Raw genomic sequence first — 19155 nt, 5'->3', positions numbered from 1 at the left:
GACTTCTTCCTTTCCAGTTTGAAAGCTCTATCTTTCTTTCTCGTCTAATTGGCCTGGCTAGAAATTCGAGTACTGTGTTGAATAAAAGTAGTGAAAGTGGATATTTTTCTTTCTTTTAGATCTTAGAAAACCTTCAGCTTTTCCCCATACAGGATGATGTAAGCTGTTGGCTTGTTTTGATGGCCTTTATTATAAGTAGATACTTTCTTTTAATCCCTGCTTTTCTTCTATAGTATTATCTCAGATACATCTCAGTGTCTCCTAATATATTCTTTATAGCAGTAGGTCGAATCCTGTGTGATAGGTCTTTCAAAAGCTTATGGGAAATGCATATTATGAAAAAAATGCATGGATTTCAAATTTTTTTGCACCAAAATAAACTTATTTTTATGGCCAGACTTGTTGTATATTCATAATTGTTGAAATGATTTCTTCTCTCATATTCTGCAAGGTCACTATTCATTTCCACTATATAAAAGCTCCCCCCCCCCCAATTTATTTGATCTTCTGTCATCAGCAACTGTTCCTATTAGTTAGTTACTGAACAAGTATTGACAGCTGTTCTAGGGGCTGAGGAGACGTGGGAGAACCTTTGAGTAGAAGCCTCTGCTCTTGAGCAGTTTACATTCTGGTGGTGAAGAGAAGCCAAAAATCTCAGTAAATCAGGTAGTGAGCAAGAACAGGTCAGTGTGAAAGTGGAGAGATGAGCCACAAGAGAGGGCCTCTGGAGAGGAGCACATTCCCTCTGAGGAATGAGGGGGATTTGCCAGATGATTATGTGGGGAAGATTGTTCTGGGAAGAGTAAATAGCAAAAGCAAAGATCCCTGCGGCAGGAATTGCCAATGAGCACAGGAAAAATTGTTTCTTGTGACTGAACCATGGTCATTTGTATGCTGTGGGTGCCTTGCTCAGACCAGCTTTGTCAGTGAATGCCCAGGCTACAGGGAATCTCTTCCTCTCCAGCCTCAGTGAACGAGTGAGCAACCCAGGGCTACGCTTGCTTCAGGTGGGACTGATATTGGGTGCAGCTGTTTCGTTTGAGGCACAGTCTTCCTTGTTTTTTCCCCCTCCTTGTCCTGTCTCATCCTTTTCACTGAGGACATGCCATTAGTAAGTCAAATGTACAGGAGTCCTGGCCTGCCCCATTTCTTGGAAGCCTTGACCTAAGGCATGTATGTTTTGAGCCTTTATGTTGAGCTCTAGTCTCTTGTACAGCTACCTACTCAACATGTCCAGTTGGATGTTCCAGAGATACCTAAAGCTCAACGTGTGACAAATTGAATTCTTAGTAGTGTCCCCTCCTCCTTCTCAAGGTTTTGTTTTTCCTCTCTTCATGTACAACCCCACTTGCCATCTGGTCATGCTGGAAAATTCAAGTCATGCTTAGATTTTCCCTTCTCATTAGACCTTACTTCAGATCTCTCAACGGGTAACTTGTGTTGAGTGTCTGCCATGTCCTTTGTCTTTCCATGCTCCAGTTTCATTGCTTTAGCTTGAGACCATTTTTGAAATATTGTCTTTACCTCCCAGGTGCCCCCCTGCCCAGTATCGTTTCTTTCACCTCTTCAAATCCATTTTCTTTTCTCTCTTCTCTTCTCTTCTCTTCTCTTCTCTTCTCTTCTCTTCTCTTCTCTTCTCTTCTCTTCTCTTCTCTTCTCTTCTCTTCTCTTCTCTTCTCTTCTCTTCTCTTCTCTTCTCTTTCTTTTACAGGCAGAGTGGACAGTGAGAGAGAGACAGAGAGAAAGGTCTTCCTTTTGCCGTTGGTTCACCCTCCAATGGCTGCCGCGACTGTCGCGCTGCAGCCGGCGCACTGCACTGATCTGAAGCCAGGAGCCAGGTGCTTTTCCTGGTCTCCCATGCGGGTGCAGGGCCCAAGCACTTGGGCCATCCTCCACTGCACTCCCTGGCCACAGCAGAGAGCTGGCCTGGAAGAGGGGCAACCGGGACAAAATCCAGCGCCCTGACCGGGACTAAAACCTGGAGTGCCGGTGCCGCAGGTGGAGGATTAGCCTAGTGAGCCGTGGCGCCGGCCCAAATCCATTTTCTAAACCGTTACCTCATTGCAAAATGCCAAATCTGTGTGTGCTGCAGCTTCCACTTCCAGGTGTAAGCTGTTCCTCTTGGTGGTGCCTCTATGCCTCAACCTAATGCTTTCTTCTCTGTGTAGTCTGCTCTGGGAACCCAAAGAAGGTTCTTTTCACCCACCAGAGTGCTCTCAAAGCAGTTATTTCAATGTGTTGTAATCACTTGCTTTATTTTTAAAAAATATTTATTCATTTATGTATTTGAAAAGCTGAATTACACAAAGAGAGGGAGAGACAGATCTTCTATCTGCTGGTTTAATCTCCAAATGGCCACAATAGCAACAGCTGAACGAACCAGGCTGAAACCAGGGACCAGAAACTCCATCTGGGTGGCAGGGGCCCAAGCACTTGGGCCATCTTCCACTGCTTTCCCAGGTGCAGTAGCAGGGAACTGGATCACAAGTGCAGCGCCTGGCATACAAACTCATGTCCATATAGGATGCCATTGTTGCAGTGGTGCCTTAATCTGCTATGCCACAATGCTGGCCCCACTTGCTTTATTTATAACTATTAATTGGTTCCTTAAATGCAGAGAACATGGTTGTTCACATTGCTGGGCACAGCAGTACATTTGTTGAGTGAATAACTAAGAGAATAAAGGAGATGTTTGGTTGTAGTAAGCTCATTGGATGTCATAGTGAACACACAGTTTGAAACTGTCCTTATCAACTAACTCTTCAGAAGACAAGACATAGGAACTACTTAGATAAAGTACTAAAGTGGCACTTCTTCTTTTTTTTTTTTTAAGATTTTTATTTATTTATTTGAAAGGCAGAGTTATAGAGCAGAGGCAAAGAGAGAGAGAAAGAGAGGTATTCCATCCACTAGTTTACTCCCCAAATGGCCTCAATGGCCAGAGCTGGGCTGATCTGAAGCCAAGAGCCTGGAGCTTCCTCCAGGTCTCCCATGTAGGTACAGGGGTCTAAGAACTTGGGCCATCTTTTACTGCTTTCCCAGGCCATAGCAAAGAACTGAATTGAAAGTGGAGCAGCCAGGACTCAAACCTGTGGACTTATGGGATGCCGGCACTGCAGGTGGCAGCTTTACCCACTATGCCATAGCGCCGGCCCCTAAAGTAATATTTATAACATGAGTTTTTCTCAGGGAACATTGAATGAGGGGAGGGGAGATTGCATTTGAATAACCTTTATCCATCCCTAAAATATGGAGTTGGGAAATTCATAGTTTTTTAATATTTATGAAGGCTTTATTAGGTGCCCAGCATTGTGATATGTGCTGTGGAGGCATAAAAAGGATGCAGTTGGTATCATTCATCCCTCAAAAGCCTTAAAGGGGAAAATATTTTATGAGGCAGCATCTGACTGAATCCTAAATCATTCAAATAAGAAGAGTTGTTGTTGAAAAAAGAGAATCTTTGTGGGCTTCAGAGATGAGCAGTTCTAAAACCTCAAGTTCTTGAAAGATATTGAAATGAAATCCTCCCTACAGAAATGATGTTCATATAATTTAATAGTTTTCAGATGTCAAGGAGGTATAGCTTTCTTTCCTGGCTTTGGTGAGGAAGGAAACACATAGTTTTTATGTTTGAAGAAGACATGTTGGAAAAAAAAGGATTTACTTATTTGAAAGGCACAGTGATAGAAAGGGATGAGAGAGAGAGAGAGAGAGAGAAAGAAAGAAAGAAATAGAAATATTTTCTTCCATCTGGTCGTTCGCTCCTTGTTCCAGACCCAAGCCAGGAAACGAGAGCTCCACTTTGGTGTCAGAGGGTCCAAGCACTTGAGTCATCACCTGCTCTATCCAAGGTGCATATTAGCAGGAGGCTGTATTGGAAGCAGAGGCACTCTGATATTGGGATGTGTGTATTGCTAGAGATGACTTGACCCATTGAGTCACCATGCACACCCTTGAAGAACTTTCTATAAGACTTTGAACTTTTGTGTTGCAGTAAAAAAAAAAAAAAAAAGAAAAGAAAAGAAAGAAAGAAAGAAAAGTGAGTATTTTCATGCTTCATTCAAAATGGTGAAGGTGAAGATGTGTTGCAGTTGTGTTGAGGGGAGATGATGCCTTTAAACCAACCAGCACTTGTTGAGAAAATGCTTTTCCCTGAACGTTCTGGTCATTGGTGTGCAACCAAGTCCTGGAAGCCATGGGATTATGGACTGCTTACCAATGGCATGGCAGTTACCTTGTCTTGTACCATTAACTTCTTAAATAAAGAGCATTTGTAAGCCCAGATCTCATGCTTGCCTTTTTAGTTTGCTGCCTGCTGTATTTTTTCATCATCTTGTTATGTCTTCATCTAATTTAGTTTTTATTTCTGGGGTTTGGATTTTCTGAGGCTAGGAAATGCTTTAAGGATGAACTGTAGATCTTACACTGTCCTGCAGGGGTCGCTAGGAGAGTAGCAGTTTGGCATCCTTCCTTTGCCACCCGGCACCTTGTGGCATGACTTGGCACAATTTGCCCCAGAATTGTGAGATCTGGTTTGTGTTGGCATTTTATTTTTGAGCGTGGAATGAGCTCTAAGCCCACCCAGAATTCTGCAAGCTTGTAACTATTCTATTACTTTGGTTCTGTAAATACTGCACCTGTGCATTTTTTACCTCATACATTTTGTGCATAATTATTTTACAGATCTCATTATGCTCCATTTGCATATGACAAATATATGCACATTGAGATACGAAACCATTCTGCAGCTTTTGTAGCACGAATGGTAGTAGCCTAAACTTGGCCTTCTGTAGGACCTCAGATTGTGGTAATGGGGTTGTCACCCAGGACACCTACTGGCTTTCTCCAGTGCTTTTGAAAAATTGAACCGAGCATGATGTGGTGCATCCGCTTGATTAAATGTTTTTCCTTCTATGCAATCACCGTTAGCTGTTTGGCTCCCGTTCCTTATTCTTTTGAAGCAGCCCTGCATAGCAAATCAATATCCTTCTGAAGAGACAGTGTGGTGAGAATTGCCTGGACAGCACATGCACGCTCACTTGGGCTGCATTGCTGCTGCAGAGCCCGGTTACTCTGCCTGCCTGGGAACTCCACAGGCAAGTCCATCGTGTTTGGAGAAAAAATTAGATTTTTTGAGGGGGAGAATTGGAGCTGTTTAAGCTATTGTTACTGAAGGTTGGCATGCTTTTGTGCTCTTCTGAACCATTTTTGGTCTTATTCCACTGAGATTAGCTTCTCTTAGGTGATTTCTGGGATTTTTTTTTTTTTTTTTGCTTATGCTTCCCCCTTTCTTGGTTGTAGTACGGCCGTACCATTTCAGCTTGCTAGTGCAGAAAGATATGAATTCAGTTGCTGTATGAGCCTGGCCTGGTGCAAACACATTGCTAGAGAGATGTTAAAGAGTTCCAGGTGAATCGAGCCTGAGAAAGAAAACAGCAAAACGGTAAGCAGAGCATGCTTAAAATTACAGCAAAGGTTTTAATTTGAAGCAGCTCGGCAAGTCTGAATCCTGACTCACTCATTTACAACTTGAAAAGGATTCATTTTATGCATGTCATTTACTCACTGCCTTCTATTTAACTGCCAAAAACATCACAGATTGATAAAGGGAATGTTTAAATTAGGGATCCGGCAGGAGGTTACTCACGAGAGAGTCTCCTGAGGCTCCCAAGGCTATTGCTTGTAGTTTGTAAACACCAGTAGCATTTATAAGATGGGGAGAAGGTTGAACGACTGCTGCTTTGCCAAAGCTGAGTCTTATTTCTTCGGAAACTAGTCTTATTAATTATAGCTCAAAGAGCTGTTATAGATCGTTTTGCCTGGTTATGCTTGGCTGATTGCCCACTGAATCGAGCAAGTGAAGGACAGGGGACCACTTTCTTCATTTGGGTAAACCGATGTCTATGAATTTAACTAGATTCACCCAGAGAGGAATAAATATCTGTCATATATTAGGCATCTGGGGCTTCCTTCCACCCCTCTCCTGTTTTTAAGTGTGTGCTGCTGAGCAGAGGTCAGTGTGCTGGTGTTTTGCATCCTTACACCTGTAGTGATTTTGCTTTCACGTGTGGCAGTGCTCATCTTCATGCAGTTCTGCCTGAAGTGCTGTCTCTCGTAGTGGATACTTAGCATTTTGGATGCTGATGGAGACCCCCGTGTGCATGCAGGGCCAGGGCAGCAGATAACCTCCTCCAGAATGTTGCTTACCTGCTTGTACAGATGAGCATCAAGAGTTAGACATGTAAACCATGGCATCGACAGAGGTTGAGTTTCTGTTTCCTTTGTTAACTGTACGCAGCATCTGGTAAGGGACAGAGGCTGAAGTTGAAGGACACATTTTAACATTGTTTAGAGTGTGACTAATATATTACATGGCTCTGTGCGTTCACCTGTTATTTATGGGCTGAGTGTTAAAGTTGTCAACATCTGACTTTTTACTTTAAAAACATTCTGTCTATGTAGACTTTGACTTAGTATTTCAAGTAAAATGTAAATGATGTAGATGATGAATATTAGTTGAGAATTGTTAATAACTTGCATATTGGCTATCAACCAGTTCTGTATAATTTATTGACACAAGTAAATTTAGGGAAGAACACCTGAACACTTGGTAGGCTTGGAAGTACATTGATAATATGTTATAATTTAGTATAAGAAAAAATTCTGATGTGAGAGTACTTAAGTGTACTTCTCTGTTCACTCAAATACTTACAGTAATGATTGGATCTTGATTTTTGGGATGAATATTTGAATTTTCTTCCAAAAAGTGTAGAGTGTACATTTTGCTTTGTTTTGGTTATTTACTACTTCTGAGAAAATTCAGGTTAAACTATAAACTTTTTTTTGTTTAGAAGATTATGTAGCCTGTGTTTTCTGTTTCTTTTTCTGAGAGTGATTTTTTTTGGCTATTTATATTTTTACCTTCACTTTGTATAAGCTGTGAAGTTTATTTTTTCATCCTGTGATCGAAGGAACCATACATCCACAAAGAGTAACTATCTCTAAAAAGGGGATTAGTAGAGCAGAAATATGACATTGATTTTATAGACATATAGTTGTTCTCATTGTGCAAAAATGTGTTAGCCACTTATTACATACATGTAAGATGTTGTATGCTGTGAAGGAAGTACAGATGAAATACAGGTGCCCTACTACATATGTGTAAGACACACTGTGAAGGGAATACAGATGAAATACAGATGCACTACTACATACATGTAAGACACACATGAAGGGAATACAGATGAAATACAGGTGCACTACTACATACATGTAAGACATGCTGTGAAGGGAGTACAGATGAGATACAGCTGTACTACTACATACATGTAAGCCAGTGCGGTGAATGCCGTGAAGGGAATACAGATGAAATACAGATGCACTGCTCCATACATGTAAGGCAGTGTGGTGCAAGCCGTGAAGGGAGTACAGATGAGATACAGTTACACTACCACATACATGTGAGGCAAGGTAATGCACACTGTGAAGGGAATACAGATGAAATACAGATGCACTACTCCATACATGTAGGACAGTGTAATGCATGCTGTGAAGGGAATACAGATGAAATATAGCAACATTGCTTCCCTGTTGGAGCTTGGGTACTGTAGTGTTGGCATTTTCCTCCAGAATATGTTCCATTGTACTTTCTAATGATTAGTACATTTGATGCTTTTTAAAAATTGTATTTCCTATTAGGAGAATCTTTCCTGCACTTTATTATAAGTATTTAAGTGTTGAACAGATATTTAGGAAGACTCTACTGTGTAATAATGATGAGTAAACCAAATTGGTTCCTGTTCTCTTGGAACTTACAATTTACTTATGAAAATATTCTGAGGGGAAATTCTGTGGCAAGTTTTTTTTTCTCCCATTTTGGTAATTCTGGAAGAAATACTGTATGCTTAAGATTTTTTTATATGATAAAGCATATATAGCACAAAACTAACCACTTCACCCATTTTTTCTGTTAACAAATCAGTGGTACCAAGTACCTTCATAGAGTTTTGCTGCCATCATCACTGTCCATGTCCGTAACTTTACCATTGTGACAGACTGCAGCCATTACATAGTAACTCCCCATTCCCACCCCCTAGCTCCTGGTAGTCCTTATTCTGCTTCTGAAGTTCATGAATTTACCTGTCCTAGAATCAATATAATATTTGTTCTTCCATGTCTGTCTTATTTCACACAGCATTTTTTTTAGAGATTTATTTATTTGAAAGACAGTTACAGAGAGAGGTAGAGCCAGAGAGAGAGGTCTTCCATCCACTGGTTCACTCCCCAAATGGCTGCAAGGGCCAGAGCTGAGCTGATCCAAAGCCAGGTGCTAAGAGCTTCTGCTGGGTCTCCCACGCGGGTGCCGGGCCCCAAGGACTTGGGCCATCTTCTGCTGCTTTTCCAGGTTATAATAGAGACCTGGATTGGAAGTGGAGCAGCCGGGACTCAAATGGGAGTGCCTATAGGATACCAGTGCTGCAGGCCAGGGCTTTAACTCACTGTACCACAGCACCGGCCCCACACAGCATGTTTTCATGTTATAATCTGTATCAAAATTTCATTCCTTTTTAATGCATGCTTGGATTTTTATATGGGAAAAAAAGCAGTTTCCCCCAACCCTCCTTATTATGTCACTAACTCAAGTTTGCACATGGATATAATAGATGGTTTGGAGATACTAAAAATAATAGGCTGTGAGAAAGGGCAAGGACTAAGGACTAGAAATGCACTGAGGGAAAGAATGTGGATATATTGTATTTGGATTCTTTATATGGCCTGGTAATTGAGCATGGTGATGAGGGTGCTAATATATTTCATCTTTATTCTTTGCTGAATAGAGAACAATAATCTACTGAAATACTCAATGGGAAGTTGGGTTGTGGCTTTTGTTATTGTTAACCTTTGAGTCTCACCCATTGTGCTTTGAGTCCTCTGTTCTAACTATAACTGTATGCAAAACTATAAACTTATAAACTCTAACTTTATCAGCAAAGACTCATGTTGAGGTTCTCTGATGGAATCAGCATCTCTCACACCTGGAAAGGACTGTGAAAATTATGTCATCTAATTGGTCAGTTACCATTCATTAGCTGCTGTGAGAGTCGACCTCTGCTCTGTCTCCTGATGCCTGCCCCAGGCCAGCTCTCACTTCTTACTCCTGTTTCCAGTGGACATTCAACCAAAAGACTCCAGGGCCCTCTGAAACAGAGCGGAATGGGAGAAGGTGCAAGCTTGACGCCTCGTTACGCAGTTTGCCATCGGATGCCATAAGCCTAGCATCATCAGTACAGCTTTCTCTGTCTCAGACTTCTTTCTGATTCAGCTTCTCTTAAATCCATGTGGTTTTTCTGACAGGGAATCCTTTTTAGAAAGCCAAGTTCAGTCCCCCGAGCTGTCCATTTATTTGCCATCAGCCAGTTTGATGGTTCTTAGACTGGGTCAGTCAACAGTTTATATCCATGCCTTTAACTCAGTAATCAGGGGAATGGAACATATATGGACGAGGCCAAGTCACGATGACCATGTCCAGCACCTGAGTCATCCTGTCGGGCTGGATCCTTCTTAATGAGTCTGACTGCTTAATGTCTGTTTCACTATTTCTCTGTTGTTTCCTGAGGTTTTTTTTTTTTTTTTTTTTTTTTTTTTTAAGACATTTATTTATTTGAAAGGCGGGGTTACAGAGAGGGAGAGATCTTCCATCTGCTAGTTCACTCCCCAAATGGCCACAATGGCAGCCAGGGGCTGGGAGCTTCTTCCAGGTCTCTCACATGGATGCAAGGGCCCAAGTACTTAGGCCATCTTTTGCTGCTTCCCCAGCTGCTTTAGCAGGGAGCTGGATCAGAAGTGGAGCAGCTGTGAGAAACCAGCACCCATATGGGATGCCCGCGTCACGGGTGGCAGCTTACCTCGCTGTGCCACAGTGGTGGCCCCTGTTGCCTGAGTTGTCATGTGAGGCTGATTCAGAAATACATGAGTCAAATGCAAGTTAAATTTGGGTAGTGGGTTTTGTAATGGTGAGGAGGGAGATTAGATTAAAAAAAAAAAAAGCCACAAACCATGGAGCAGTTATTTTGAGCAGCTTTGAAAGTTTGTTTGTACCAGCTAGACAACAGAGATGCATTACAGATAAGTCTGTTTATTTCTCTCAGAATACAAGTCACAGGGGATATGTTAGAAAGATTTCTCAGAGGTCAAGAGCTTGAGCTCTGTAGTCCGAGTCCTATGATAAATCCCATCTCTTTTTGTGCCCTTGGACATGCCACATAATTCATACATGTCTCAATTTATTCATCTGTAAAACTGAGACGATAGTAATATGCCCCTCATAGAGTTGCTGTAGAGATTAATTGAGGAATTATTTTAAAAGCAATTTTATAGTAACTTAAATAGTAAAAGCTTGGTGAAAGGTTGCCACCTTCATCATCTTGTGTAGAAATTCTTATTTTTCTCCCTCTCTCCTGTCCAAGATCCTTCTGCAGTTTGCTTGATTATAGAACTTATATGACTGTTTAATGTTTTTTTTGGTTTGAGCACATAACAGTGGAATGTAATAGAATGTCCAGTGTTCTATTGATCATCTGGCAAGCTCTGGAAGGGCATTTGTCTACAGAGTTACTCTTCTGGCCAGTTAATAACATGTTTGCCCCCACAGCGGTTTATTTCTCAGCTCAATGAGATCTCACTAAAAATATGCAGTTGACAGTGAAGTTCTTGTGAAGCTCTGGGGTTCGCGTTCAGGTGGCAGAGAGGCAGCAGGGTCTGGATGTCCCACTGCTCTGCTGTCTTCACCTAGGAGAGCTCAGTTAGGATTCACTATTGACTCTTCTCTGTCTAGGAGAGGTTTGCAGAACCAGCCTTCAGGAAATCAGTTAGGACTTTATTATTAATGGGCTGTTGTCAGATTTATCATTGCTGAGAATTTTAGCTCTCACAATAGAAGGGCCAGTTGTTAAAGCTGCACTGAAAGGAACTTCCATTTTCTTCTCAAAGGTTCATTGTTCCCTGTGTTCCTCTTCATAAGCTCTGTGTGGTTGGTGACCCATATATGATTCTCTGAAAATGTTAAAAGCTTCAAAAGTCAATCCTATATTGAGTGACGCCCTATATTTTTCTGAATTCTTTAGTGGTGTTTGCATCTAGATTTATTTTATTAGAAGAAAACCAGGAAATAGTTGAACTTTATAACATCACTCTTGACATTAACTACTAAATTATTCAAGCACTAATAATGTATTTAAATTTTATCAAAAAGATGTTTATTGTATATGAAGAGATGTAATTGTATTTATTTAAATATCCATCTGTTCAAGGGTAGGAAGATAGTACACAATCTTATTTCTTCTTCAGGGAAAGATTTTGAGAATATTTATAGTCTTTATTTTTAAATGCTGTTCATATGGTTACCAGGGGAAAAGAATTCATATCCTAATGGATGAGTCGTACCTCCAGTAGTGTATCCTTTTCGGTTTCTATTTTTTTTAATGTTACTGTACATTCTGGATGCTTTATCTTACATGAGGGACACAGTCGCGAACTGCAGATATTTGAAAGGTATAGACATGAAGGAAGAAGTAGCCTGGTTCAGTACAAAGAACCTGGGGTGGTTCAGTGAAACTCTGAAGTGAAACAAAACAGGATTCACAAGGCAACTGAGACTGTCATTCTTACAGCCTTCAATGGCAGCATCTGCAGCCTTGAAGGCATTTTTTTTTCTCAAAACAAAAGACAACAACAAAAAATCTGCAAAGACTAAGTATATGTGTACAGGTGGAAAGCTTCCTGGACTGTATTCTTGATTTCAAGGTCATCCTGTCTTGTTTATTAGTTATTAGTGCTTTTGACATGCTAGATGATTTTAGCTTTGAAAGTGCTGTGGTTAACATCAGTCAGTCCCTGTGCCAGGCTATTTCACACCTCTGCTTGGCGTAGGGTCCTTTGAAAATACACTGCCTTCTCATGTAGGACCCGAGACAAAACCCAGCAGAAAGAAGAGCTATATTTACACCTTTATGTTCTGTGAGAGAGAAAAAGGCCCTCTTTGCAGTCAAAGATGTTTTCTTTTCTAGAATAGGAGATTTAAAGGAATAGTGTCTTAATGAAGAAACTAATTAGCCATGCAAAGTGTGAGCCACTTTGTGTAGCTTAATTCTTGTATTCTGTTGAGAATGGGCATTCCATTTCCTCTCTGCAGCTGTGGGAATTTTGTAGATTAGAATAGGCTTTTGCTTGGTGGTCTCTCAGAGCAAAGTCTCCTCCTTGCTGTGCATAGGGTATCTCATTTCATGGGCCCCAGTCCTAAGCCCTCTGGCTATAAATGTTGGGGGGAGGGACAGTATCAACACTCCTTCTTATATTTCACCTCCCACTGCTGTATGCTCATGTGGCCACAAGATATGGATGCCACATACCTGACTGTTTTCTATAATGAAATTTTTTAAAAAGGATTTATTTATTTATTTGAAAGGCAGAGTTACAGAGAGGCAAAGGCAGAGAGAGGGAGAAGTCTTCCATGTGCTGGCTCATTCCCCAGATGGCTGCAATGGTTGGAGCTGTGCTGATGTGAAGCCAGGAGCCAGGAGCCAGGAGCTTCTTCTGGGTCTCCCACATGGGTGCAGGGACCCAAGGACTTGGGCCATCTTCTACTGCTTTCCCAGGCCGTAGCACAAAGCTGGATCGGAAGTGGAACAGCCGGATCTTGAACGGGCGCCCATGTGGGATGCCGGCACTACAGGCAGCAGTTCTACCTGCTGTGCCATAGTGTCGGCACTCACGATAAAATTTTAACCAGCATGTAACTGTGGATAGCATATAGGAGTCAGAACATTTATGCATCCTCTTTCTCCCTCTGGCCTTTTGGGGGCATGTAAGAACTTTTTAGTGGAAACAGTGGCTGAAAGGCAGCTCACCTGGCTTTCCACAGAATGGGAGTAGGAGTGTGTGTGCTTTGTCCAGTCTGGCAGGGGAAATGTTCAGTTGTGCCATACAGGCCATGAGCCTGTTTGCCATAGAAGATACATGGTCTTCTTCACAAATTTCAGTTTTCTTTTTGAATTTCTTTTCTCGAACCTAAAGTGGTTTCCCTCTTATTTTTTTTCCTCCTAAATCACCAAATAAACCCTGGAGAATAAAAAGAGAAGCCAGATTTGGGGTTCAGTTCTCCTTAAAAAATAATTTTTGTAGCAATTTTCTTCTTTTACTAGATACAGTGACCAATGGCAAAAGAGCACTTTTATATTGGAAACCCCTGTGCATACATTTCCACTCAGGAAGGAAAGCCACAGATGCTGTTGCAACCCATGTGTATTCTTTCTTCACTCTTGACTCCAATCCCATTGCTTTTTTTAAGTTCACAAATATATTTGGTGTATATTATTGAACAGCTTCATTTCAGAGTTCAAAATGATGTTAGAAAATTATCTGAAATTATCATGATCTTGTTGGGAACGTTTGGGCAAAAATGTTACCCAAGGAGTAGGATATTCTTACCAATCCTAATGTCTCTGGAGACTGAAACAAATTTTACCTCTGAAAGGTTTGACCTCTCTCACAATCTCAATCACTTATTTGAGCATAACAGCCAGAACTTATCATTACATGGTTGATAGCACTATGTCTCAAACTTCACTGTGTACCCAGATCTCCTGGGAATCTTGTTAAGATTCAGATTGTGACTCAGACTGTGATGGGCGTGAGACCTCAGGGGATGCCAGTGCTGCTGGTCTGTGAGCAGCAAGGGGTCAAAGAATATTCCAGATGAAAGCCTGCTTCCCAAAGATAACATGCTGTAAACCCTGTAGGGGACACAGCCAATGATACTCATAGAGGTGATAACTTTACTCTGTCTAGGAGTGTTCACAATCTTTATGTTAAATTGAGAATTATGATTTAAACAACGTGACAAACCTAGAGGTCAGTAGATACTTGCATCTCTCTGAGCCTATAAACAAAACTATATCTCATATATCTAATCTCGGGAATAAAATTATAACAGAAGAGAAACCAACTATTACCTTAGCAACATACCAAAACTTAAACTGCTGGGAGGACCAGCTAAACATTACCTATAGATCTAGCAAAATAGTTATCAATCCTGTGGATGGTCAGCATGGAAGCCCAGGAAGGGTTGTAACCAAACTACAGCCGCTGAAGCAGCAGAAGGGAATGTAACGTCCCCAAGAGTTTTCCTTTCAACTGTGTCCATTAGCTGATGAATTCAGGATTCAAATGAAATTAGGTCAGACCCCAGAGAAACCAGTCAGTAGAAAAATAAGCATTTTAAAATGCAATCACAATACATTAGACCTTGAAATTCTGGTGAGTGAAAACAGCTGGAGAAAGCATTTTCATTGACTGGAAAGGATCTCAGCCCAGAAGGTGGTTCATTTTTATGTAGTTTCCTAGGCCTAATTTTTTGAAGGAATGGTTTTTAGTTAAAAGAGAAGGCTTATAATAAAGGAAACAGTCCATCTCTGAGTAAATATTACCTGAATACCTATTTCACACCCAGTTTGTTTTTAAAAGATTGGTTTATTTATGTGAAAGTCAGTGTTGGGGATAGGGGGCAAGAGATGACTTCCATCACTTCTCAGATGGTTGCAATGGCCAGGGCTGGGTGAGGCCAAATCCAGGAGCCAGGTGGCTCCTTACAGGTCTGCCACATACTTGAGCCATCTGCTGCTGGTTTTCTCAGGCCATTAGTAGGGAGTTGAACTGGAAGTGGAGCAGCTAGGATATGCACTGGTGCTCATGTGGGATGCTGGCAATGCATGCTGCAACTTTAGCCACTATGCTACAACACCAGCCCCTATGTCCAGTTTCTAGTGTATTTTAGACACTAAAGACACAGAAGATATGGTTTGTATGCCCAAGGTGTTTACAGTCTGGTCATGGAAATACAATTAACAACAAGAAAGAGCACAAAACACAGGTGTCCTCCCACCCCAGAAATAGAAGCCCGACAGGTAAAAGCAAATTCCGTAGACGCATTCATGAAAAAATGAGGCAACCTTTGCTTAGATGATGATATGAGGTGCAGTCTGAGAATGATGTGGTTCCTAGTGAGGACATTGTTGGCTGTGATAGAAGCCTGACTAGCATTTGGTAGACATGAACAGGGTTGCCAGGTATCCTACAATGTGTACTGTCCTGTAGACAATAACTCCTCAGCCAGAACACCCATGGTTTCCTCCAGTGAGAAACTGCCAGGATTTTAGTGTTAAGAGAAATCCAAGAAGACCTGAGACGTCAAGAGAGATGTTTGTGGTGGGTACCTGTCTTCGTCGTTTCATTTACCAGCTGGAAACTGCTGCCTACAGAGAGTTCCTAGTAGAATATTAGATGCGTAAACGATCTGAGGGGCCATTTGCCTTGGCTGCATCATTTCACAGCTTAGAAGACTGAGGCCTACAGAGCTGAAGTGGCTTGTTCTGTTTCTGACTCGTGTGAGCAGCAGGCCTGCATATATGTTAGCTAATATCTTGAATGTGATTTTACGCAAGATCTTGGTTCAGATAAAACAGCCATAAGTGAAAACACACTAGTGCATATATCCCCACTACATGTATACAGATGTATACATCTATGTCTTTGTTCCATGTAGCCATTTGTACTAGCGTCTCTACACACACACACACAATTGAGAACAGAGATTACCAGCCTGAAGAGAACAGTGTATTATTAGATCTTACAGGTTTGGATGAAAGCAGCTGTCTTGGGTTTTAATTCCAGTGACATTAGAAATTCCTCCTACCACCCTTTGCCTCCAAAATACCTTTCCCTTGTGTGTGCTGTGATAGCTGCAGTTATTTTTTTTAAAGATTTATTTTATTTATTTGAAAGAGTTACAGAGAGAGGTAGAGACAGAGAGGTCTTCCATCTGATGGTTCACTCCCCAAATGGCTATATGGCCAGAGCTGTGCCGATCCGAAGCCAGGAGCCAGGTGCTTCTTCCCGGTCTCCTTTGTGGGTGCAGGGGCCCAAGGACCTGAGCCATCCTCCACTGCTATCCCAAGACATAGCAGAGAGCTGCATCACAAGTGGAGAATCTGGGATTAGAACCGGCACCCATAAGGGGTGCTGGCGCTTCAGGCCAGTGCTTTAACCTGCTGCGCCACAGCACTGGCCCCTGCCTACAGTTACTTTTATAGGGGTGGGAGTTTTTTGTTCCACTGTGCTTACAGTTCAAATAATTCTGGGAGAGGTAATACTCAAGAACTTGTAATTGATTTTTTTTGTGGGGAGCAATGGTGAGAAACGTTATTACGTTATTGAGTAGGGGAAAGGTGTTAAGCCCTCAATGGAGTAATGGACAAAGGGAAAAACAAATGAAGAGGCTGTCAGAGTATTTGCTTATTTCACAGTGTTGCATCAGACCTGTGATGGATGTTTCTTTTTTGAATTTGAAAGTCAAAAGACCAGGACCTAGCAACTGCCTGATGCATATTTGCTTTGGGTCAACTTGGAGTCCTTTAAACCAATTTTTTCCAGGGTTTGCCTTCAACCGAGACTGTGGAATGAATTCACTTGAATGAATGCCTACCTTAACTGAATTAAGTTGTGCTCTTTCAGATCTACTGCTGTGAGTTCAGGAGACAGTTGTCTGGATTTTACATAGCGCTAAGCTAAAATTGTATGTCAACTGTGACTTTTGGAACCTCTAACTCTGTTTGAATTTTTAACAATTTTTACCAAGCGTTGAGTCTGCCAGTAAGTGAACATACCCCTGTTGATAATAAGTGGACCAAATTAAATGATTCAAACCTAGTTTGGAACTCTAGATTCTACTGAACTTGAAATAAATAAAAGAGCAGATGTTTAATTTTTTGTGGTAATTTCTTTGTCTTCAAGTATGATGAGACAGCCCCACTTACATGATTTCTGTCATTTGAGTTTCTAAATGGAACAAGTAAGTGTAAAAAAAAAAAACAGAAAATATATCCTTAATTCCCATTACTATTGAAATGTGTTGTTAGAACGGGCAGCACCTTTATCTACTGTGTTTGGCCTTGGGCAGAAGGACCAAAGGTCTTTTCTTCTAGCCTCATGATTTGAGAAAACCAATTTTAACCTGTGACAGTCCTGTAATTTCCACAAGTGGGTCAACACATCTTTCCTAGATCCTTCAAGAGGAGATTTGAAGGGGGCTAAAAGTGGATTAAGAATAGATGAATATGAGACAGATTTTGTCCTGTGGAGGAGTCACGTTGTTGAAATTGAAGCTTCACAGAAAGAATCATTGTAGTTTACCATAAGGAAAATACTGGAGCACACTAAATGCATAGTCACTGACGTGAATTCTTAATATAGAATTGGTCTGGGTGGGTGGGATTTGATCAACAAGGGCTTTGCAAGGGTAGTTTTGAGGACAAGCTGTGGCTTGGTGTGGGGGAGGCTTCTTAGGCTGTAGGCACTGACACAGTATGTGTAAGGGACAGTGAAAGTTGATGGTGTGTGGGATGGCCCAGGGGCCCGGAGCAGCCACAGCTCCTGCCCTTTGTATTTGGCCAAGTGCCCACAGCCTTGAAACTGTATGTTGCTTATAAAAATAATTCTGCAAAGCAATTCGTCTTTCTCTATTTAAGCATTGATTACAGACCTAATTAAATCCTCTAATTTCACATGCTGATTTGGTGTGACTGATGATTTTAACATATTTCAGACACTTCAAACAAAGAAAACAGACAAATATGATGATTGCAAATTGTATTAGTACACTTACACTCACCCTATTTTTAAAACACCAACACTGTGGGTTTAATTAATTTCATTAGTACTTCTACGTTACTTTTGTTCCATTTTCTATCTTCCTAGGGTTATAGACCTATTTATTTAGCTTCCTTCCGAGGGGTTCGGTAATGTGGGTCTTTTGTTGTTGTTGTTGTTGTGTGGTGGTGGTGGTTGTTTGGTATCTTGATGAGGTAGAATCGTCTTTACAGAGCCACAAGTAGAACAGAGCCTTCTCAGAATAGCCAGGTTACTGGATCTGAGCTGTGGTCTATTGAGGGTCTTGGTTGCTTTTTCCAAATTAGAGATTCAGATCTGATTGGTAGTTGTGCTGTTTCCTTTTGAGGGTTGAATTTCATGTATCTTGTTAAAATTCTACTTCTTTTTTAAAATACGCCTTCCACATTGGCTTCACGTAGATTTGCTTTACCATCCAGCAGATGTGTTCTTTGTAAAACATTGCTGGCGCAACACTACCCATCCTTTCTGCTCCTCCTGTCGCCCTGAGCTATCACTTTGGGAGCAGGCAATGTCACTGCCCTTCCTGTGCCTGTGCTGTGTAGGCTCTTGCCCCGTGGCCCTGATTAACTGCCCTATTCTTGACACATTTCCTACTTTTTCTACCACTACCTACTCAACAGTTTTCTGTGTTCAAACTAACCACATCCCATTATTTTCATCATTCTTTTATGTTATTACTGCCATTTGCCCTTCATAGTAACTTTGCTCTTTTGTAGTCATAATGAGCTTGTGGTCTTGTTCCATTTGACCATAATATAATTTTTCCTTCTGATGCTCAAACAAATAATCACATTTTGGCCAGTGGAAGCCCTGCTAGGAAGATTCCTTTGTCCTCTTAGGATTCTCCTTTACATTCTTGAAGAAAAAAAATCCTAGAATTCTGGTAACAGCTGGATGTTTCCTGGCTGGTTTATGCTTCCTGCTCTGTGAACTGGAATCCATTACCTTCCAAGGATTCCTTCTTTTTCTTAGTGACCAATTGGAACACAGGCCAAGAATGTGGGCTCTAAGGGTGCACATGAAAGTAGTGGATAAAAAGTGCTACTATTTGGTAGTTGGAACATCTGTCTTTTTGAGTTTAGGGAGTTTCCACTGATGTTTTTACAATTTGACATATCATGCTTCTGTCATAAGTTTTCTTAACAGGACGGTACTTCAAAATGTTCATGGCAAAATTTAATTAAAAGATAAGTTTATTTTGGCACAAAAATTTTTTTGAAATCCATGCCTAGTCTTTTTTTTTTTCTTCCCACTCATCCTTGACATTTTCCTTTGATTTTCTAAGAACCTGTGTATATGATGTTAGTTATTTTATACTGAATTTTCTACTGCATTGACCATAGCATTTGTGTGTGTGTGTGTGTGTGTGTGTGTAGAAAGAAAAATTCTGTTTGGTTAGGGGAAGTGTTGATG

General features: G+C 41.1%; 1 protein-coding gene across 12 annotated transcripts in view; it reads left to right on the top strand.

Moving 5' to 3' along the window:
• Window positions 1-19155, top strand: part of CDK14 (cyclin dependent kinase 14) — a 742587-nt gene that overhangs the window by 249527 nt on the left and 473905 nt on the right. Inside the window, exon 1 of one of the 12 annotated variants that reach the window (XM_051852767.2) lies at window positions 5302-5443. The gene's annotated coding sequence lies outside the window, so the exon portion shown is untranslated. 12 annotated transcript variants of the gene reach the window in all.

The sequence above is a fragment of the Oryctolagus cuniculus genome, chromosome 16 (genome assembly GCF_964237555.1).
Source record: "Oryctolagus cuniculus chromosome 16, mOryCun1.1, whole genome shotgun sequence".
NCBI lineage: Eukaryota > Metazoa > Chordata > Mammalia > Lagomorpha > Leporidae > Oryctolagus > Oryctolagus cuniculus.
This window is presented reverse-complemented; position numbering and strand designations above follow the sequence as displayed.